Source organism: Staurois parvus, unplaced genomic scaffold, assembly GCF_062004578.1.
Source record: "Staurois parvus isolate SC_StPar_1 unplaced genomic scaffold, SC_StPar_1.0 ptg001122l, whole genome shotgun sequence".
NCBI lineage: Eukaryota > Metazoa > Chordata > Amphibia > Anura > Ranidae > Staurois > Staurois parvus.
In genome coordinates, this window is record NW_028318918.1 from 1,332,936 (window position 1) to 1,355,350 (window position 22,415).

A 22,415-nucleotide genomic window follows, 5' to 3' on the forward strand; every position below is an offset into this window, starting at 1 on the left:
ATGCTAGACCATTCCTCTACTTCCATTCAGTGGTAGAACCCCACCTGCCAGGCTTCGGCAGGAAAACCCTAGTAAGAGTTTCATGATGTTCCATCAATGAAAGTGTTCTTAAAAAATGTTCTTGCCGGCGCGGTGAATGTGCTGACTCAGGAAGCACGGCATCTTTTCCATAGAGATTTCCTCGACTCGGAGCCTTGTTCATTGTAAAACCAGCAAAATATATCCACTCCGTTCTAATCATTTGGACTTCGGCCCATCGAGTATTCCAAGCAAAGAATATACTGCAAGGTCATCTCAGCTTTTACTACTAGCAGACATAAAATTAATACTAATTGGATAGTAATAGTGTATCGCCTTGTAAAACGGAATGTGAGCTTTCATTGGGGATTCGTAGAAGAAATCCTAATTAATCTGGAAATAATAAAGTCACAACCGACATAGGACTGTGGCCATAGCCCAGTTCCACAAAAACCTTTAAGTCCAGCAGAATTGGTTTGGAATTTGTTTGCACCATTCGTTGACTCCTTAATGGCATAAAAGTAGTACTTGAAAATATGGTGAGTGTGTAATATAAATATATATATATATATATATATATATATATAGATATATACACACACAAAGACATGCTGGTAGGTGAATTGGCTCCTGTCTAAATTGTCCCTAGTATGTGTATGTATGAATGTAAGTTAGGGACCTTAGATTGTACACCTGTCAGGAATGGACTTGCCAATAGTGGTGGGACTCACCTGCCTTGTGGGCTGCAGTACCAGGGCTGGCCAGCGGGTGCTCTCAACAACCAGAGGTTCACTTCAGCAATTAGCCATCACCTGGGGCTGATTGCAGGTGGTGTATTTAAGGGATGGCCAGACCTGCAGTCTGTGCCTTGGTGTGTGTTTTTCCAGGGGCCCCTGTACCTTGTAACCTGCATTCCTGGTCCTGTTCCTGTTCCTGCCTGACTTGTTGCTGACCCTGCCTGATCCTGACCTCTGCTGACTTCTCCTGTTTTATCCCTGGCTTGTGACCCTGACCATTCTCTCCGCCTGCTCCTCCTGTACCTACCTGCCCGATAGTTATCGACCCGGCCTGCCTGACTACGTTGTGCTCTATATGTGTATGTACCTGTGTATCTAGATCAGTTTAGGTTTGGGTTTGTTTCACCTTGTTGTATGTATTTGTGTCAGCTTGGGGTTTGGTGCACTGCATTTATATTTGTATTGTTAGTCTTAATAAATTGTCTTGTTTATACCATATCTGGAGCCTGTGTTTCCCTGTGTCAGTACACACATCTCTGGTCACACCCGCATCCCTGACAACACCCCTTGAGGGTTAGGGACTGATGTGAATGTACCAGGGGCGGACTGACAACTCATGGGGCCCCCGGGCAATAGGGGATCATGGGGCCCCTGTGTCCTTGCCCAAACTAAAAAAAGCCTATGAAAAAGGTACCAAGGGCATCTCATTGGGCCCCCTACTGACCCCGGGCCCTCGGGCAGTGCCCAAGTTTTCAAATGGTCAGTCCGCCCCTGTATGTGAGCACTGTATAAATACTGAACATACACAATTTTCTGACCAGCATGGCCATGATATTACAACCAGATCAGAAATCGGGAGTTTTGTGGCGACAGAGAGGTAGAACAGGGTTAATCAGCCCGGCTGTGGGGGCATGGTACTGGATAAAATAGCTGATATATGACTGCAGATCTGCTGACAGAGTCATTGGCCGTGGAATTATAATGAAATTAGGGAGACAGGCAAAGGGAAGTAGAGGAAATTGGGGAAATGGGTTTACGCTGATGATGGTGGTGGGAATGTATCTCCCCCTCTCACACCACCATGGTCATACCTTTGCTCCCGGTAGCTCTTTTAATTCTTCTCATTGGGCTAAAATTGGAGAGGAAATACATATAGGAAGCATTTAAATGTAGCAGGGCCGCTGGCTTTCATTTCCCGTGCTGGCTCGCAGGCAGAGCATTGCTGAATGCGCTCAATTAGGCCATTAGAGAAATGCATTCCTCTTTATTAGCCTGTGTCAAATCCTTTTTATTAGCGGCTGCAAACGACCCTTCGTCTGCAGTAAAATGTCACGCCAGTTCAGCCCTATTATTTGTTCTGCGCTGACGAGGATCAAGCTCGCCCCAGAAATAGTGCAGAAAGAACAGAGAATTATTTACTTTTTACCTTCCCCCGCCACATTAACCCTTTTCTGGCCCGGGGCAATGGAAAGGCCTTTCCTAACATAGGGTTGGTCATTCCAACATTGCTTTACCAAGTGTTATCCCGATCCCAAACAATGGAAAGACCTTTTGCTAACAAAGGGTTGGTCAATCCCAGATTGCTTTAGTTGGGGTGCATCTCACATTTTCCAGACCCTGCACCACATTAACATTTTTTTTGTTTTTATTAGATGCAATGTAAAGGCCTTTTACAAACATGGGGTTGGTCAGTCCAACATTGTTTGATATGGGGTGCACCCAGAGTTTTCCTGATCCCACACAATGAAAGACCTTTTACCTACATGGGGTTGGTCAGTCCAACATTGTTTGTTATGGGGTGCACCCAGGGTTTTCCTGATCCCACACAATGGAAAGACCTTTTACCAATATAGGGTTGGTCATCCCAACATTTCTTTACCTGGGGTACACCCAGGGTTTTCCCAATCCCACACAATGGAAAGACTTTTTTCTAACAAAAGGGTGGTCATTCCCAGATTGCTTTACTTGGGGTACACCTCAGATTTTCCAGACCCTGCACCACATTAACCTTTTTTTTATTTGTTAGATGTAATGTAAAGGCCTTTTACCAACATGGGGTTGGTCAGTCCAACATTGTTTGATTTGGGGAGCAACCAGGGTTTTCCTGATCCCACACAATGGAAAGACCTTTTACTAACAAAAGGTTGGTCATACCAAGGTTGCTTTACCTGGGGTGCACCCCAGATTTTCCAGACCCTGCACCACACTAACCATTTTTTTTTTTGTCTAAATGCAATGTAAAGGTCTTTTACTAACATATGGATGGCCATCCCAAAATTGCTTTACCTGGGGAGAACCCAGGGTTTTCCCAATCCCATGCAATGCAAAGACCTTTTTCTAACAAAAGGTTGGTCATTGCCAGATTGCTTTATTTTGGGTACACCTCAGATTTTCCAGACCCTGCACCACATTAACCTCTTTTTTTTTTTTTTGCTAGATGCAATGTAAAGGCCTTTTACCAACACGGGGTTGGTCAGTCCAACATTGTGTGATTTGGGGTGTACCCATCGTTTTCCTGATCCCACACAATGGAAAGACCTTTTACTAACAAAAGGTTGTTCATACCAATGTTGCTTTTCCAGACCCTGCACCACATTAACCTTTTTTTTTTTCTGGCTTAATGCAATTAAAGGTCTTTTACCAACATGATGTTGGTCATCCCAACATTGCTTTACCTGTGGTGCACCCAGGGTTTTCCTGATCCCACGCAATGGATAGACTTTTTTCTAACAAAAGGTTGGTCATTCCCAGATTGCTTTACGTTGGGTACACCTCAGATTTTCCAGACCCTGCACCACATTAACCATTTTTTTTTTTGGCAAAGTCCTTTTACCAGCATAGAGTTGGTCACTCCAAAATTGCTTTAACTGAGGTGCACCCAGAATTTTCCAGATCTTGCAACACACCATTCCAACAATGCTTTACCCTAGGTGCACCCAGGAGTTTCCAGATCATGTGCCAGGATGCTAGATGAAATGTAAAGGCCTTTTACCAGCATAGGGTTGGTCACTCCAACATTGCTTCAACTGAGGTGCGCCCAGAATTTTTCAGATCTTGCAACACATCATTCCAACAATGCTTTACCCTAGGTGCACCCATGAGTTTCCAGATCATGTGCCACATTAACCCTTTTTTATGGTTAAGTGCATAGGGTTGGTCATTCCAACATTGCTTGATTTGGGTTGCACCGAGGATTTTCCAGATTTTGCACCACATTTATCATTTTTTGGCTAAGTGCAATTGAAATGCCTTTTCTTAACATTGGGTTGATCATTCCAACATTGCTTTACTCGGGGTGCACTGAGGTTTTTCCAGGTTATTCACCATGTTGATGTTTTTTTGACTAAGTGCAATGGAAAGGCCTTTTAACCACTTCCTGTCCAGACACTTTTACCCCCTTCCTGACCAGGGCAATTTTCAGCTTTCAGCGCTATCACACTTTGAATGACAATTGCACGGTCATGCAATACTGTACCCATATGAATTTTTTACCATTTTTTTGAGACAGATAAAGCTTTATTTTGGTGGTATTTATTCACCGCTGGGATTTTTATTTTTTTTGGTATGTAAATAAAAATGTCCAAAAAAATTTAAAAAAAGTGTTTTTCTTTATTTGTTTATTTATTTATTATTAATTTTATTTATTATTATGTTATTCTTTATTTATTTGCAAAAATTTTGCAAATAAATAATCTTTCATCATAAATCTTGACCAAAATTTATTCTGTTATAGTTTTAGTAAAAAAATAATAATCCAAATTAGTTTATAACCAAAAATTATAATTTTTAAACATTTTTTTTAAATTTTTTTTTTATTTTTTTATATTATTATTTTTTTTTTTTTTTTTTTTACATACTGTCACCCTAGCAGTACAGTGTCACCATGGTGACACTGTACTACTTGTGGGGGTGATGAAGATTTTTTTTTTTTTACAGTGATTGCTTTTACACCCATATAGGATGTAAAAGCAATCATTTCTCTTTCTCTCTGTCTGCATTCTTGCAGCCATTGAGAACTACTGTGTGAGCTGTGATTGGTCACACCTTGTCACATGGTACAAGGCTGTTGTGAATAGCCTTGTACCATGTGACCTCTGTGATCATTCACAGATTTCACACGTAGTAAGCAATGATGTCACAAGTGACATCTTGCTTACTACTTTGCATGTGATCACTGATTGGCCTATCAGTTATCACATGATCGGGACACATGATCCGGAGGACACAGCGGGCACCGGATCGCGGTGCTGCGCGCTCCCAAGGAGCGCGCACAGCTAGAAAAGGAGTGCCACCGCCCTGCCGTTTATAAACAGCAGGCGGACGGCAAGAGGTTAAAGTTCCCTTTAAAGAGTAACTCCACTTTTGTTGAGAGAAAACCTTTCCCCTCTGTTGCAGGGATCTTAACAAACTTTGTTGCAGATTTCCACCTTTAGTTATTCTGTATATATAGCTGTTTGTTTGTCTGTGTCCATGTGTAGAATGAATGTGAATGGGAGTTATTTTCTTAAAATTATTAATCAGCTGCTGCTCCTGAAGTGTTCTGATGAGGAAATTGGCAGGGTCTGCATCCCAGTAGGCGTGGGAATATATCACCAAAAATGGCATTTTTGTTGCAGGGGATCTGACCCTAAATCTGACTTGTATCTTAGTGCAGGCTTCTGGGAAAATCAGTAAGCCAATCACACAAGTAGGAAATGACATTTCTGGGGGGGGCGCGCTGCATACCATCTGTGTACAGAACACCTCCAGGAAGCCATATTGCTTTTTTCAGAAAATGACAGCGCTGCAGATTGAAAAGGAAAAAGTTATTTTTTTTAACAACATTCAATTACAATATGACTTGTGTAGCAATTGTATATTCTATATATATATATTTTTGTTTTTAATTTGCTATTTTTTTTCCCCACGAAAGTGGAATTATCCTTTAAAGCATACTGGTAATCTTTTGTTCTTACACTAAATGAAACACGGAATACTCAATGACTTAAATGTCCACAACCTACATACAGTGCAGATGCTTGTGGCGTTGTCTACAGTAATGAATGTTTATGCAGCCAGGTGCAATGTATTAATAATGTGCATTGCAGATGAGAGACCATCTGTGCTTGTATTGGTCAATTGTATATTCCTTTTATGTTTTGGTTTTTTTTTGTTGCTGTTGTTCAGCGATGGTAGAATTTAATGACGTTATTGTTTATTTTAGCAGACTAAATGGGATTTCCTTTACTAGATAATTTGCATCAATTTGATTCACCCCACCCCCCACCCCAAGAACTGTTTGGCTCAGATGGGACAACTGGCCAGAGATGGTTTGGGGACACTTTGTATAAATGGACATATAACTGAACCTTAGGTTGAGCTTCACAAGCTCCGGGATTGAGCCTTCATAATTAGACATGTGCACCAGGGCCGGATCTAGCCTGGGGGTGCAGTAAAGAAAAGTCAGGGGGCATTATATCAGCACTGTGTGTAAGTCATTGACAGTCTGTCACACGGTGTCACCTCCTGGGAAACACTAGTATGTATTAGGCTGTCATTAGGTTAGGATGATAGAACACACCCTGTGCCCCCTATATCAGGTGCCCCCATCAGAGTCCCCTCCTAAATTAGGGTTAACTTCAGTCCCCCATTACATGAAGGTCACCATCAGAGTGCCCCCTTACATCAGGATACTCATCAGGGTGCCCCCTTACATCAGGATACTCATCAGGGTGCCCTCTTACATCAGGATGCTCATCAGGGTGCCCCCTTACATCAGGATACTCATCAGAGTGCCCCCTTACATCAGGATGCTCATCAAGGTGCCCCCTTACATCAGGTTGCTCATCAGGGTGCCCCCTTACATCAGGATACTCATCAGAGTGCTCCCTTACATCAGGATACTCATCAGAGTGCCCCCTTACATCAGGATGCTCATCAAGGTGCCCCCTTACATCAGGATACTCATCAGGGTGCCCCCTTACATCAGTATACTCATCAGCATGCCCCCTTACATCAGGATACTCATCAGAGTGCCCCCTTACATCAGGATACTCATCAGAGTGCCCCCTTACATCAGGATACTCATCAGAGTGCCCCCATACATCAGGGTGCCCACCACCCCCTTACATCAGGGCCCCTGTCGGTGTACTTCCTTACATAGTTACATACAGGGTCGGACTGACAACTCATGGGGCCCCCGGGCAATAGGGGATCATGGGGCCCCTGTGTCCTTGCCCAAACTCAAAAAAGCCTATGAAAAAGGTACCAGGGGCATCTCATAGGGACCCCTACTGACCCCAGGCCCTCGTCAGTGCCCAGGTTCCCAAATGGTCAGTCCGCCCCTGGTTACATAGTTAGTCTGGCTGTAAAAAGACAAAAGTCCATCCAGTTCAACCATTAAAAAAAAAAAAGTAATACTCCTACACCCACAGTTGTTCCAGAGGAAGGCAAAAAAAACAGCAAAGCATGATCCAATTTGCTTCTGCAGGGGAAAAAATTTCTTCCTGATCCCCCGAGAGGCAATTGGATATTCCCTGGATCAACTTTACCTATAAATGTTATATCCAGTTATATTCTGTGTATCCAAGAAAGGATCCAGGACTTTCCTACAGCAATCCACTGAGCTGGCCAGAACCAACTCTTGAGGGAGTCTGTTCCACATCTCACAGCTCTCACTGTGAAGAAACCTTTCCGTGTTTGGAGATCATATTTCTTTTCCTCCAGACATAAAGAGCGCCCCCATCAATTGTCCCCATCAGAGTGTCCCCTAACATATTATCAGTTACCCCATCAGAGTGACCCTTTACATCAATTGCCCCCACAAGACTGACTTATGGATCAGTGGATGCACTCACCTGGGGGGGCTCAACTAAAATCTGGGGGGGTCACATTCCACCCAAGCACCCCCCTAGATTTGGCCCTGATGTGCACACTGGAAATTTTTGTTCCGTTTCGGATGCATTCATTCATTGAAGAATTTCATTTCATCATATTCGTTATGTTGAGCCAATTCATTTTCGGAGTTCAATTCGTATCTTCAGCATTCATTGCGTATATCCGTTGGTCTGGGTGGATTCAAAAAGTTTTGCAGTTTTTCTGGAAGATTGCTATTTATTTGATATATTACCAAATCGGATTATTCTAATCGGGAGGATTAGATATTTTCGGATGCTAGTATAACCCACCAGGAGAAATGGCTTGAGCTGATTGAACAATATTGACTGGAGTCATGTGCATCTGAATTAACGAGTGGAATGGAATTCTTGATTGTAGAAAGTGAAACTAGCAGACAGTCAACAGAGGAGATGAAGGAAGGACAAATTCATAGAATGAATGTAGCAGAATCAGGGAGACCATTGAACTGTAGGTCTTCAGGCAGTTTCCTCTCCAGCAAGGAGAACATTGAGCAGCACAACAGTGACATCACCAAATCTCACACCACTGAGGGAACATTATTCTAATTCTCAGTACAAAACGGACGACGAGACTAGCTGACAGAGACCGTGGGAGAGTTGAAGGAAGCATCACAGAATGAATGAAACAGAAGCATGGAGATCTTTTCACTGCAGGTCTATAGGCACAGTTTCCTCTCCAGCAAGGAGAACATTGAGCAGCACAATACTGACATCACCAAAGCTTGCTCTAAATCTGCTGAGACCAGCAGACAGAGGCAGCAAGGAAGGTGACACACATTTTTACAAAATAGATAAAGCAGAAGCAGGGAGATCCTTGTATTGCAGGTCTTCAGGTACAGCTTCCACTCCAGCAAGGAAAACAATACAGTACAGAAAATTTACTCAGCACTTTACATAGTGTGTATTCACATCAGTCCCTGCCACGAAGGAGCTTACAGTCTAAGGTCCCTGTTCAGGGCTTTTTTGTTTAGAGAATAGGTGCAGGTACTCCCCCCTTTCCGAATCACCCCTTTTCTCCACCCCCTACCCACCTCTGAGCACCATCCCTTGGTTGCTCCCCCTACCCATGTCCCAGCACTGCCCCTTTTAGAGAATACAGAGCTTAGTATCATTTGGTGGTGCTAAGCAATTTGTATTGAATTTGTTAATAATAACAAGAAAAGCAGTAAAATAGATCCCCTACAGCCAGCAGCAATAGATCCCACCTCCAGCAACAATAGATCCCACAGCAGCAATAGACCCCCTTCAAGAACAGCAGATCCCCTCTCCAACAAAAAAGACGTAGCTGTAGTATTGTCCCCGAGGCCGCGTAGTAGCGGCTGAGGGCCTTTTCATTGGGTGTCAGCTACAGCCGAGTTATTGATGTGAGTAACAGTGCCTTCAATGACCTTGGACCCGGTTGGGATCATTACTGTCAGTTATTATTTGATTGTACTGTATGAAGTGTTATGGAAGAGTTATGTTAAATAAATGGGCTGTATCTGGGACTACGTAGTTGTAGTATTGTCCCCGAGGCAGTGTAGGCAGTGACAATTTGGTGGATTATGGGTTGGGCCCAACGTAGGTATGGGTGTTCCTTCCCAATTCTAAGGTCACGTTGATAAGGTGGTAGTTCATGGGCTGTATCTGGGACTACGTAGTTGTAGTATTGTCCCCGAGGCAGTGTAGTAGCGGCTGAGGGCCTTTTCATTGGGTGTCAGATACAGCAGAGTTATTGATGTGAGTAACAGTGCCTTCAATGACCTTGGACCCGGTTGGGATCAATACTGTCAGTTATTATTTGATTGTACTGTATGAAGTGTTATGGAAGAGTTATGTTAAATAAATGGGCTGCTATGGCCGGTTTTACACCAAAAGGAGAGTCGTGTGGTTATTCCAGGTGGGAGAAGGTTGAAGGGGTGGTTGTTTTATTGGTTAGGTGGTAAGTATTCGCCTCGATATTCTGCATTTCCGTCAGTCATGTGTTTGCATGTCACCATTCTGCGTGCTTATTAGGAAAGCCTTGGTGGTCTTGGTGATCTGTGCATGGATAGTCACAGTTGCACTCACAATTGCCCAGTTCCTCCATGCTGTGCATGTATTGATTACATTGTTATCTGCTCCATCCATTTCACTCATTATTCCTTTCTCTCTTTTAAACAAGTTCTGTAGCGCTGGTCAAGGTTAGAAGATCGCACCTCTCCCCAGCCTGCTTTTTGCTTTTTAATTCTCTCCATAAAGTTGTGGAGGGGTCGGAGGGGGCTCAGCTGAACTCCCACCACCTGGCACCATTGCTTGCTTGGATTATTAGTTCCTGGTAATTTAGTGCCCTTGCACTGGGTCGATTTGTGCCTTTTCATTTCTAATTGATCTAGTGGCTGTTTAAATGGCAGGAGGCATCTGTTGAGAGTTGGAAGGTTCATAAGGCGCAATAATTCATAACACAGTCTGGAATTTGTCTTTCATATCCCTGGGCTAAGCTCCTGCAGGGCTGCCTAAATTACGGCAGGCAAGGCTTTGCTTTATATTCTGTGCTGCGGACGCAGAGCCCCGCATTAAACTGGGATCAGCCTAGATTACACTATAATATGATGCAGCATTAGAGCCTGCAAATTAGACCGAGGAAGGCGGTTAACGCTTTCCACCCCAGAACCTCAAAAGTGAAGCGCCGAGTGGGCTTCTTCAGCGTATAGAGTGCCCTATCCCAGAGGAACAAGTACCAATTCACCTTTAAAGCCCGTGTGAACTAAGGTTCTGGAACGCGGTCAATTTGTGCCGGTCGCTCACACCACCATTGATATTCGAGGTTCAAAGCAAATTTGATTCTTTACAATGGAGGAAAAAATAGCTTTCTTATTTTGTCTCTTTTACCCCCATTTTCAGGGCTTCAAATGTAATTGGACAAATGAATATAATCATAAATAAAATGTTCATTTGTAATATTTTGTTGAGAATCCTTTACTGGCAATGACTGCCTGAAGTCTGGAACCCATGGACATTACCAAAGACTGGGTTTCCTCCTTTCTGATGCTAAGGCCCTGGAACGCGGTCAATTTGTGCCGGTCCCTATGAGCCAACGCGCTCTTCACACCACCATTGATGTTCGAGGTTCAAAGCAAAGTTGGATCTTTACAATGGAAGAAAAAATAGCTTTCTTATTTTGTCTCTTTTACCCCCATTTTCATGAGTACAAATGTAATTGGACAAATGAATATAATCATAAATAAAATGTTCATTTGTAATATTTTATTGAGAATCCTTTACTGGCAATGACTGCCTGAAGTCTGGAACCCATGGACATTACCAAAGACTGGGTTTCCTCCTTTCTGATGCTAAGGCCCTAGAACGCGGTCAATTTGTGCCGGTCACTATGAGCCAACGCGCTCTTCACACCACCATTGATGTTCGAGGTTCAAAGCAAAGTTGGATCTTTACAATGGAGGAAAAAATAGCTTTCTTATTTTGTCTCTTTTGCCCCCATTTTCAGGGGTTCAAATGTAATTGGACAAATGAATATAATCATAAATAAAATGTTCATTTGTAATATTTTGTTGAGAATCCTTTACTGGCAATGACTGCCTGAAGTCTGGAACCCATGGACATTACCAAAGACTGGGTTTCTTCCTTTATGATGCTTTGCCTGAAGTCTGGAACCCATGGATATGACCAAAGGCTGGGTTTCCTCCTTTCTGATGCTTTGCCTGAAGTCTGGAACCCATGGACATCACCATAGGCTGGGTTTCCTCCTTTCTGATGCTTTGCCTGAAGTCTGGAACCCATGGACATGACCAAAGACTGTGTTTTTTCAATTTCTGATGCTTTGCCTGAAGTCTGGAACCCATGGACATTAACAAAGACTGGGTTTTTTCCTTTCTGATGCTTTGCCTGAAGTCTGGAACCCATGGACATGACCAAAGACTGGGTTTCCTCCTTTCAGATGCTTTGCCTGAAGTCTGGAACCCATGGAAATGACCAAAGACTGGGTTTCCTCCTTTCAGATGCTTTGCCTTAAGTCTGGAACCCATGGACATTACCAAAGGCTGAGTTTTTTCCTTTCTGATGCTTTGCCTGAAGTCTGGAACCCATGGAAATGACCAAAGACTGGGTTTCCTCCTTTCAGATGCTTTGCCTGAAGTCTGGAACCCATGAACATTACTAAAGACTGGGTTTTTTCCATTTCTGATGCTTTGCCTGAAGTCTGGAACCCATGGACATTACCAAAGACTGGGTTTCCTCCTTTCAGATGCTTTGCCTTAAGTCTGGAACCCATGGACATTACCAAAGGCTGAGTTTTTTCCTTTCTGATGCTTTGCCTGAAGTCTGGAACCCATGGACATGACCAAAGGCTGGGTTTCCTCCTTTCAGATGCTTTGCCTGAAGTCTGGAACCCATGGAGATGACCAAAGACTGGGTTTCCTCCTTTCAGATGCTTTGCCTGAAGTCTGGAACCCGTGGACATGACCAAAGACTGGGTTTTTTTCCTTTCTGATGCTTTGCCTGGCTCTAAATGCAGCTGTCTTCAGTTGTTCTTTGTTTGTGGGTATTTCTGCCTTTATTTTTGCCTTTAGCAAGTGAAATGCATGCTCAGTTGGGTTGAGATCAGGGGATTGACTTGGCCATTGCAGAATATTCTACTTCTTTTCCTTCAAAAGCTCCTGGGTTGCGTTTGCAGATGTTTTGGATCATTTTCCATCTGTACTGTGAAGCGCCGTCCAATCAGCGCCTTTTGCTGACTCTGGGCTAACAGTATATCTGTAAACACTGCAGAATTCATCTGGCTGCTTCTGTCTTCTGTCACATCATCAATAAACACCAATGACCCAGTGCCACTGGGAGCCATGCATGTCCATGCCATCACACTGCCTCCACCATGGTTTACAGATGACGTTGTGTACTTTGGATCATGAGCTGTTCCAAGCCTTCTTACACTTTTTTCTTCCCGTCATTCTGATACAGATTAATCTTAGTTTCCTCATCCAGAGAATGCTTTTCCAGAACTGGTCTGGCTTTTTTATATGTTTTTTGTCAAAGTCTAATCTGGCTTTTCTATTCTTCAGGCTCATGAATGGTTTGCACCTCTGTATTTGCTCTCGTGAAGTCTTCTCTTGATTGTAGACTTTGACAATGATACACCCACCTGGAGAGTGTCCTTCACTTGTCTGGATGTTGTGAATAAGTTTTTCTTTACCATAGAGAGGATCCTGCGATCACCACCACTGTTGTCTTCTGTGGACGTCTATGCCTTTTTATGTCGCTGAGCTCACCATTGCGTTCTTCTTTCCTCAGAATGTACCTGTCAGGGATCTCCTCGATCCCTGCCGCGATGGTCCCGGCGCAGGCGCAGTACACCGCCCTGTGCAGGGACACGGGCACTAGGTCCGGGCCGGCCGCGGCGTTCGAGTTCGCGCATGCGCAGTAGAAGCCGCGGCCGCCCGCTGGGCACCAATGGCAGCGCAGGGCGGGATATTTAAATGGCCCTGAGCTGTCATTCAGTGCCTTCTGGTCTTCCCTGCATCCTGTGAACCTGTGATCCTGTGCCCCTTGTAAGTTTTGACCCGGATTGTACCTGACCTTGCTGCTTTCTCCTGCTCTGACCCTTGCTTTGCCTGACCTCTCTCCTGAATGCCCCCTATTGGATTTGACCTGCTGTTGCTGACCTGGCGTGTGACCCGACCATTCTATGCCCGCTGCCTTGTACCTTGCCGTCCTCTCCGTTACCGACCCGGCCCGTCTGACCTTGCTCATCCATCCATCCATCCCTTGCAACGGGGTCTTCTGACCTCCTCACATCAGACTCTTCCCCGTGGGAGCCCCTTGCGCATACTACTACCACTGACGGGCGCACCCAGTAGTCACGACCTGGTCTCAGGGAGCTCCAAGTCCATCCCCACCATCAGGGGCCCTGGTGAACAAGCACCCTGGGACTTAGACTCCGTGCGCTGGGGACGCCTATTCAGTGGAGTGCTAGTAGTACCGCCGGGCGGTCCCTTACAGTACCAGAAGGCCATGACTGAGTCTAGAGGAGGTCCCTCACCGCTGGAGGAGATCTGCAGGCACCTGTCCAATTTGACACAGGCCGTATCGGCCCTGCAGGATAGATGCCAGCAGATTGAAACTCAATTCCAGACCTGCACTATATCCGTTCCCGCCCCACAGGCCACGGTCCCCGCACCTCCAGCCGTAGCAGCCCCTGTGCTGGTGTCTGGGGCATCCGCACCACTCCCGGCGGCCGACCCCCGAGTACCCTTACCGGAACGTTTCCACGGGGACCGCACACGCTTCAGATCATTCCGCAAGTCCTGCCTCCTCTATTTTGAGCTACAACCCCGAACCTTCGTGACTGAATCCGTGAAGGTGGGGTTCGTCATCTCCCTTCTGCAGGGTGAACCCCAAGACTGGGCCCATCGATTACGGGGAAAAAATGACCCTCACCTCAGTTCGGTTGACAGTTTTTTTGATGCTATGGCCATCCTTTATGATGACCCGCAGCGGGCAGCTTCTGCTGAAGCTACTCTGTACACGCTCCGGCAAGGCCGCCGAGCGGCCGAGGAGTACGCATCTGAATTTAGGCGGTGGATGGGGGATACTCGCTGGAACGAGTTCGCACTCCTGCATCAGTTCCGTATTGGCCGATCAGATGGCCTGAAAGACGAGCTCGCCCGGGTGGAGGTACCTGAGACTTTAGAGGACTTAATAGCACTGACCATTAAAATTGACCGTAGACTGCGGGAACGCAGGTTTGAGAGGTCCGGCCAGGGTCATGGAAATCCCTGGGGATCATTTCAAGGTCCCAGTCAAACACCTAGGCCAATCATCCAAAACCGGCCACCTGGAGACAACCCCGAACCCATGCAGCTCGGCCTGGCACGGCCTAAACTATCCCCAGAGGAACATCTGCGCAGACGATCCCAGAACCTGTGCCTCTATTGTGGCGAAGCTGGTCATATGGCACGTTCCTGCCCGCAGAAAATGAGTAAGTGCACCTCTTCTTCCTTATCCATTGGCAATGTTGGTCCATCCCAATACTTAGTGGTACCCCTTTCCTTTCAGCTTCCAGAAAGGACCGTGGAAGTATTGGCCATAATTGACTCTGGGGCATGCAGCTGCTTCTTGGATATTAATTTTGCTCACCAGCAGGGTATTCCCCTTCAATTGAAACAGAAGGGGTTTAATATTTATTTGGCCGACGGTTCCCGGATAAAATCGGGGGTAGTGAACCAGGAAACCCCCTCCATCACCACTGTCATTGCCGGCCAGCACCAGGAACTCCTCCGCCTGGATGCTATAGCTTCACCCCTCTTCCCAGTCATTCTGGGGCTCCCATGGTTACGGGCCCATAACCCCCAGATTGACTGGGAGACCGGAGTAATCACGTTCCCTTCCCCATACTGTCGGATATACTGCCGCACTCCGGGCCCGGGGGCCCCCCAAATCCTCCTGTGCTCTGAGGGGGAAGCTGAATTAAAACAAGTAATCCCTGCAGTCTACCATGGGTTTCTAGATGTGTTCAGCAAACGGGGAGCCGATACTCTACCCCCCCACCGCCCTTATGACTGCCCCATTGACCTGTTACCCGGCTCAGAAATTCCTTTTGGGCGAATCTTCCCCCTTTCAGAGCCCGAATTGGGGGCTCTAAAGGAATATATCGAGGACAGCCTCCAGAAGGGGTTCATCCGCCACTCCACTTCACCGGCGGGGGCGGGAATCTTCTTTGTTGAAAAGAAAGATAAAACCTTAAGGCCGTGCATCGATTACAGGGAATTGAACAGGGTCACGATAAAAAACCGTTACCCACTACCGTTAGTACCAGAGCTGTTCCAAAGTCTAAAGTCAGCAGTGGTTTTTACCAAGCTGGATCTGAGGGGGGCGTACAACTTGATTCGCATAAGGGAGGGGGACGAGTGGAAGACGGCCTTCCGCACCCGCTTCGGTCATTTTGAATATCTGGTCATGCCGTTCGGGTTGTGCAATGCTCCGGCCACTTTTCAACACTTTGTAAATGATATTTTTAGGGACTTTCTGGATGTCTTTGTGATCGTTTATTTAGACGATATTCTGATTTTCTCCCCGTCTTTGGGGGAACACAGAATACATGTAGCAAAAGTATTGGGGCGGTTGCGGCAGCATGGGTTGTACGCCAAGGCAGAAAAATGTTGTTTTGAACAATCCAGCATTGCCTTCTTGGGCCTGATTATCTCCACCGCGGGGGTCGCGATGGATCCCCAGAAGGTCGCTGCAATACTGGATTGGCCTGAACCCACAGACAGGAAAGGCGTCCAACGATTTATCGGCTTTGCAAATTTTTACCGGAAGTTCATCAAGAACTTCTCGGGTCTGGTCTCCCCCATTACTCAGCTAACCAAGCTGGGAACCCGATTCAGATGGACACCAGAAGCGCAGGGAGCTTTCGAAGTCTTGAAGAAGCTGTTCACTTCGGCACCCATTTTGGGTCACCCAGACGCCGCTCTGCCCTATATCTTGGAGGTAGATGCGTCGGAGAATGCGGTAGGCTCCATCCTCTCCCAACGAAAAGGCACCAAGGAACTGCTCCACCCTGTAGCATTCTTCTCACGGAAGCTTACCCCAGCGGAGAGGAACTATGATATCGGTGATCGAGAGCTACTAGCGATCAAAACTGCGTTAGAGGAATGGAGGTACCAGCTGGAAGGTGCGGTGCACCCCATCTTAATATTTACTGACCACAAGAACTTAGAGTATCTGAGAACCGCCAAGCGTCTACGCCCGCGACAGGCGAGATGGGCACTATTCTTTTCAAGATTCAACTTCCACATTACGTACCGGCCGGGATCGAAGAACACTAAGCCGGATGCGTTATCACGGATGTACGAAGACGCCAAGGAGACCCCAGTACCCGACACCATCCTGTCCTCGGGTAACTTCTTGGTCCTTCAGTCGGACCTTCGTTCCAGACTAATGGAAGCATCCACAAACTTCTCTACCCCAGGCGGAGGGCCGCTCCAGAACAAAGGGGGACTCCTATGGAGGGAAGATCGAATTGTGGTGCCGGACAAGCCCGAACCCTGGTCTTGGGGCATTGCCACGACCACCCGATGGCGGGGCACTTTGGCCCAGAAAAGACCCTGGAACTTCTCCGACGCTCATTCTGGTGGCCAGACATGGCTAAGGATTGTAAGGGCTATGTAAGGTCCTGTGTCACCTGCCAGAAGAACAAGCCATCAAGAAACAAAGTTTGGGGTCTGCTGCGACCCTTACCTATTCCTGAACGGCCTTGGCAAAAGATCTCATTAGACTTTATAGTCGAGCTTCCGCCATCCCGAGACCACACGGCAATCCTGGTAGTCGTGGACCGCTTGTCCAAGATGGCCCACTTCATCCCGTTGAAGAAAACCCCCTCGGCGGCCGAGACCGCGCGAGTCTTCATTCGTGAGGTAGTCAGGTTGCATGGGGTCCCCGAAGACATTGTCTCGGACCGAGGGGTCCAGTTCACGTCCAGATTCTGGAGAGCACTGTGCAAGGCCCTGGACATCAAATTATCTCTCTCCTCTGCGTTCCACCCTCAAACTAACGGTCAAACCGAAAGGACCAATCAGACCTTGGAGCAATACTTGAGATGCTATACCTCGTTTACTCAAGATGACTGGCTGCCACTTCTACCTCTAGCGGAATTTGCGTATAACAACGCCCGCCACTCAGCAACAGGGCAGTCCCCGTTCTTTGCCAACTATGGCTTTCACCCAGTCTTCCTCCCGGATTTGGTGTCGGAATGCCCAGTACCAGCAACACAAGATGTGGTAACGTTCTTCGCTGCGAACAATAAGAAGCTTCAAGTGGCCATCAGTCGGGCCCAGGAAGACTACAGGAAAGCATCCAACAGGAAACGGAGGGGAGATCTGGTATTGCGGCCTGGGGAGAAGGTTTGGCTGGCGACGTCCAATTTAAAGATGCTTTGCCCGTCAAAGAAATTGGGGCCCAAATTTATAGGCCCCTTCTGCATTAAACGGATGGTTAACGAAGTGGCCTACGAACTCGCCCTCCCTGACACGCTCAAGATCCACCCGGTCTTCCATGTGTCCCTGCTGAAGCCAGTGGTCCCAGATGCCTTCCCTGACCGGGAATCTAGACCCCCGGAAGTGGTAACGGTCGAAGGAGAAGAAGAGTTTGAGGTTGAAACGATCCTGAAGTGTCGGAGGAGGGGAGGCCAGACCCAATTCCTTATCAAATGGAAGGGCTATGGCCCTGAGGACAATTCTTGGGAACCAGCCCGTAATGTCCATGCACCCAGACTTGTCCGGAGGTTCTTTCGCGATCACCCGTGGTGGAGAGATCGGGTGGGCATCCGGAGGCTGCCCGTAGGGGGGGGCAATGTCAGGGATCTCCTCGATCCCTGCCGCGATGGTCCCGGCGCAGGCGCAGTACACCGCCCTGTGCAGGGACACGGGCACTAGGTCCGGGCCGGCCGCGGCGTTCGAGTTCGCGCATGCGCAGTAGAAGCCGCGGCCGCCCGCTGGGCACCAATGGCAGCGCAGGGCGGGATATTTAAATGGCCCTGAGCTGTCATTCAGTGCCTTCTGATCTTCCCTGCATCCTGTGAACCTGTGATCCTGTGCCCCTTGTAAGTTTTGACCCGGATTGTACCTGACCTTGCTGCTTTCTCCTGCTCTGACCCTTGCTTTGCCTGACCTCTCTCCTGAATGCCCCCTATTGGATTTGACCTGCTGTTGCTGACCTGGCGTGTGACCCGACCATTCTATGCCCGCTGCCTTGTACCTTGCCGTCCTCTCCGTTACCGACCCGGCCCGTCTGACCTTGCTCATCCATCCATCCATCCCTTGCAGCGGGGTCTTCTGACCTCCTCACATCAGACTCTTCCCCGTGGGAGCCCCTTGCGCATACTACTACCACTGACGGGCGCACCCAGTAGTCACGACCTGGTCTCAGGGAGCTCCAAGTCCATCCCCACCATCAGGGGCCCTGGTGAACAAGCACCCTGGGACTTAGACTCCGTGCGCTGGGGACGCCTATTCAGTGGAGTGCTAGTAGTACCGCCGGGCGGTCCCTTACAGTACCAAACTGTTGATTTGGCCACTCCTAATGTTGCTGCGATCTCTCTGATAGATTTGTTTCGTTTTTGAAGCCTTACAATGGCCTGTTTCACTTGCATGGACAGGCCCTTTGAACGCATGATGTAGGTTCACAGCAGTAGATTCCAAATGCAAATACCACACTTAGAATCAACTCCAGACCTTTTACCTGCTTAATTGATGAAGAAATAATGAAGGAGTAGCCCACACCTGGCCATGAAACAGCTTTTGATTCAATTGTCCAATTACTTTTGGTCCCTTGAAAAAGGAGAGATGGCTACTCTTAAGAGCTGTAATTCCTAAACCCTTCCTCCAATTTGGACATACATACCCTCAAATTAAACCTGAGAGCATGTACTTTCAGCCCATATCCATTATAGAACTATAGCTTGAATATGTTTTGGTCAATACCTGAAAAAATTGTGCCTGTGTCCAAATATATATGGACTTAACTGTCTGTGTAGGCAGGTGTAGTTCAGCCTCCCTGCAAAGGTGAAGCTTTTAGCAGAGAGAGCGGCATACAATGGGTTTCTGTAGGTGTGATCAGGGGAGCAGCTGTCTGATTGGATGCTGCTGCTCTGGCTGACCACCACGGCCATCTTGGTTTGACCAGTGCTAATAAATAGCAGTGTCCTCCTTTGGTTGCATTTGCAAAGTGGTCAGGTTAGGGACAGAGCTCCCGCTGATTAGAGACAGGTTGCCTAACATGGGTGATTGTCCAGTGGAGGTGCAACATATTGCTGTGTCTCAGGTGGTCACTTTTCCTCATTCAGGAGCCTCGGTGCCAGTTCACCTCCTCTGTTGGATCCTGTCAGGTATCAGCGCACAAATAAGCGTCCCTTTAGGTCAAAAGCGGTTTTAGACCAGATAGAGAACAGCGATAGTAAATCAGAACCACTTGCAGAATTGAGTGATAATGATTCGTGGGGGATATTCCTCATCAGACACTGAAAACGATTCTGTGACTGAGCTCAGCGATGTGCGAACTTGGCGCTCTATTTCAAATGTCAGTGTTTTTGGTTTGATTATATTATTGAATTAAATTTATTATTATATTATTATTTTTTATGATTATTTATTAAATTATAATTTATGATTTCGTGTTTCAAATTTTAACATACCCGGGATGTTTATTAGACTCTTGTTCGGACAGATTTCAGTGAGTTATTCCTAAAAGTTACAGGCCTACAGTAAAAAAAGACATATTTCCATGCAAAAAAATGTACCGCTTTGAGCACAGAAATATAGACATAATCAGACCGCTAGGGGGGTTAAAGAAGATTTTAGGGAAGTGGCGGTAGTGCGGATCGATTTTTTTTTTTCAACCAACCCAACCTATAACCTATACCAGGTGTACAGCTCAGAGCTGTACACATGCCGCCACCACAATGCTGTGCTTCATGGCCATGGCAAAAATAAACTGTGTGTTGCATTTAGCGGATATTAACCATGCAAGTCTATGGAGAGGGGGGGGTGCTGTAACTTCTCTGCAAAACGCATGCATTGCATTTGTAGGTTGGTAGTTTGGCATTTTCAGGGTGTCAGGTGGATTTCAGGGTCAGGTGTCATAGATGTGACAGAGGGGTGGCAAGGGCTACTTCACATGTGAATGTGCTCTTGGTTATTCTTCAATATATCTGGTGCAGGGGCGGACTGACCATTTGGAAACTCAGGCACTGCCCGAGGGCCCGGGGTCAGTAGGGGGCCCCATGAGATGCCCCTGGTACCTTTTTCATAGGCTTTCTTGAGTTTGGGCAAGGACACAGAGGCCCCATGATCCCCTATTGCCCGGGGGCCCCATGAGTTGTCAGTCCGCCCCTGATCTGGTGTAATTTGTTTTTTCAGGTACTTATATAGCACTATCAATTTACACAGCGCTTTACATATATATTGTACATTCACATCAGTCCCTAACCCTCAAGAGGCGTATAAGGTCCCTAACTCACATTCATACATACACATACTAGGGACAATATAGACAGGAGCCAATTACCCTACCAGCATGTCTTTGGAGTGTGGGAGGAAACCAGAGACCCAGAGGAAACCCACACAGGCACAGGGAGAACATACAAACAAACTCCAGGCAGGTGGGGCCAAGGTTGGGATGTGAACCAACCCACATGGAAGAAAAATATATTTTAAAAATATTCTTCCCAAATATATTGACATATATTTGAAATACTACAATTTTGGCAGTATTCAATATATTTCTAAATATATTATATATATATATATATATATATATATATATATATATATATATATATTGAAATTTGTTTTTTATATATTACAAAATATATGAAAAGTATTGTTAAAAATATATATTTTTTAAAATATATTCTTTTGATTTTTTTTTGTAACATATAAAAAAAGTCATTTTAACATATATTTTTACATATATTTGTAAATGCATTCCAAAAATATAGATTAAATGTCATATTAAAGACATACAGTATTTTTAAAAATATTTGTTCATATATTTTGTAATATATAAAATAACGCATTTCAACATACAGTATATATATATATACATATTTATTTTTATTTTTTTTTTAAATATATTGAATACGGCCAGAATTGTACTATTTCAAATATACGTCAATATATTTGGGGAGAATACTTTTTAAATATATTTAAAATATATTTTTCTTCCATGTGGGAATGACCCTAGTACTGCCAGGTGGAAGTGCTAACCATTTAGCCACTGTACTGCCCCGTAATGACCTGAAATCCCTCTTTACAGAGTTGACACATTGGGGTTGATTTACTAAAACTGGAGACTGCAAATATTGGTGCAGCTCTGCATGGTAACCAATCAGCTTCCAGATTTTATTGCCCAAGCTTCCCAGAACAAGATGTAGTTAAAAGCTGATTGGCTCCCATGCACAGCTGCACCAGATTCCGAGTGCTCCAGTTTTGAGAACCCCCCCACCCCCCATAGTGGTGTCATGTGGAAATCAGGCTTGCAATAGGCGTGTTTGCTCTATGTGTGGTGTTTTTCCCCAGCAGACCACAGAGGAGGAGGCAGGGCGGTGTCACAGTTTGCAGAGCTGTGACCTTTTAAGAATGTCACCTTCTTATGTTGATGAGCGGTAAAAGCACAGAGCGGGGGCGGTCGGATCAAAGTTGTATTTTCCTTATTATGCAAATCTTTAAATTCCGCTAAATACATTTCTTTCAGCTGTGCATTTGGCTGTCCAGCTGGAGTTTCTCATTAATGTGTAAGCAGCATGCGTTTCATACTTCCACGTCTACAACACGGCTGACAGCATTTAATGGCATCCTTGCCATCCAGTAGAGAGTGTCCTATACATGACGCAGATCTCAGCTGATGTGTATCGGGGGATTTTCTTGTAATAGCACTGTAATCTATAGCACTGCACCCTGTAGACCCACCACTCACCCTATCCCCAGCACTGTACCCTGTAGACCCACCACTCATCTTATCTCCAGCACTGCACCCTGTAGACCCACCACTCACCCTTTGCCCAGCACTGTACCCTGTAGACCCACCACTCACCCTATCCCCAGCACTGCACCCTGTAGACCCACCACTCACCTTATCTCCAGCACTGTACCCTGTAGACCCACCACTCACCTTATCTCCAGCACTGTACCCTGTAGACCCACCACTCACCCTATCCCCAGCACTATACCCTGTAGACCCACCACTCACCTTATCTCCAGCACTGTACCCTGTAGACCCACCACACATCTTATCT

General features: G+C 46.1%; 1 protein-coding gene across 5 annotated transcripts in view; it reads left to right on the forward strand.

Annotated features, from left to right (window-relative positions):
• PKNOX2 (PBX/knotted 1 homeobox 2) overlaps positions 1-22,415 on the forward strand; it is a 683,220-nt gene that overhangs the window by 557,542 nt on the left and 103,263 nt on the right. The gene's annotated exons all lie outside the window — the stretch shown is intronic.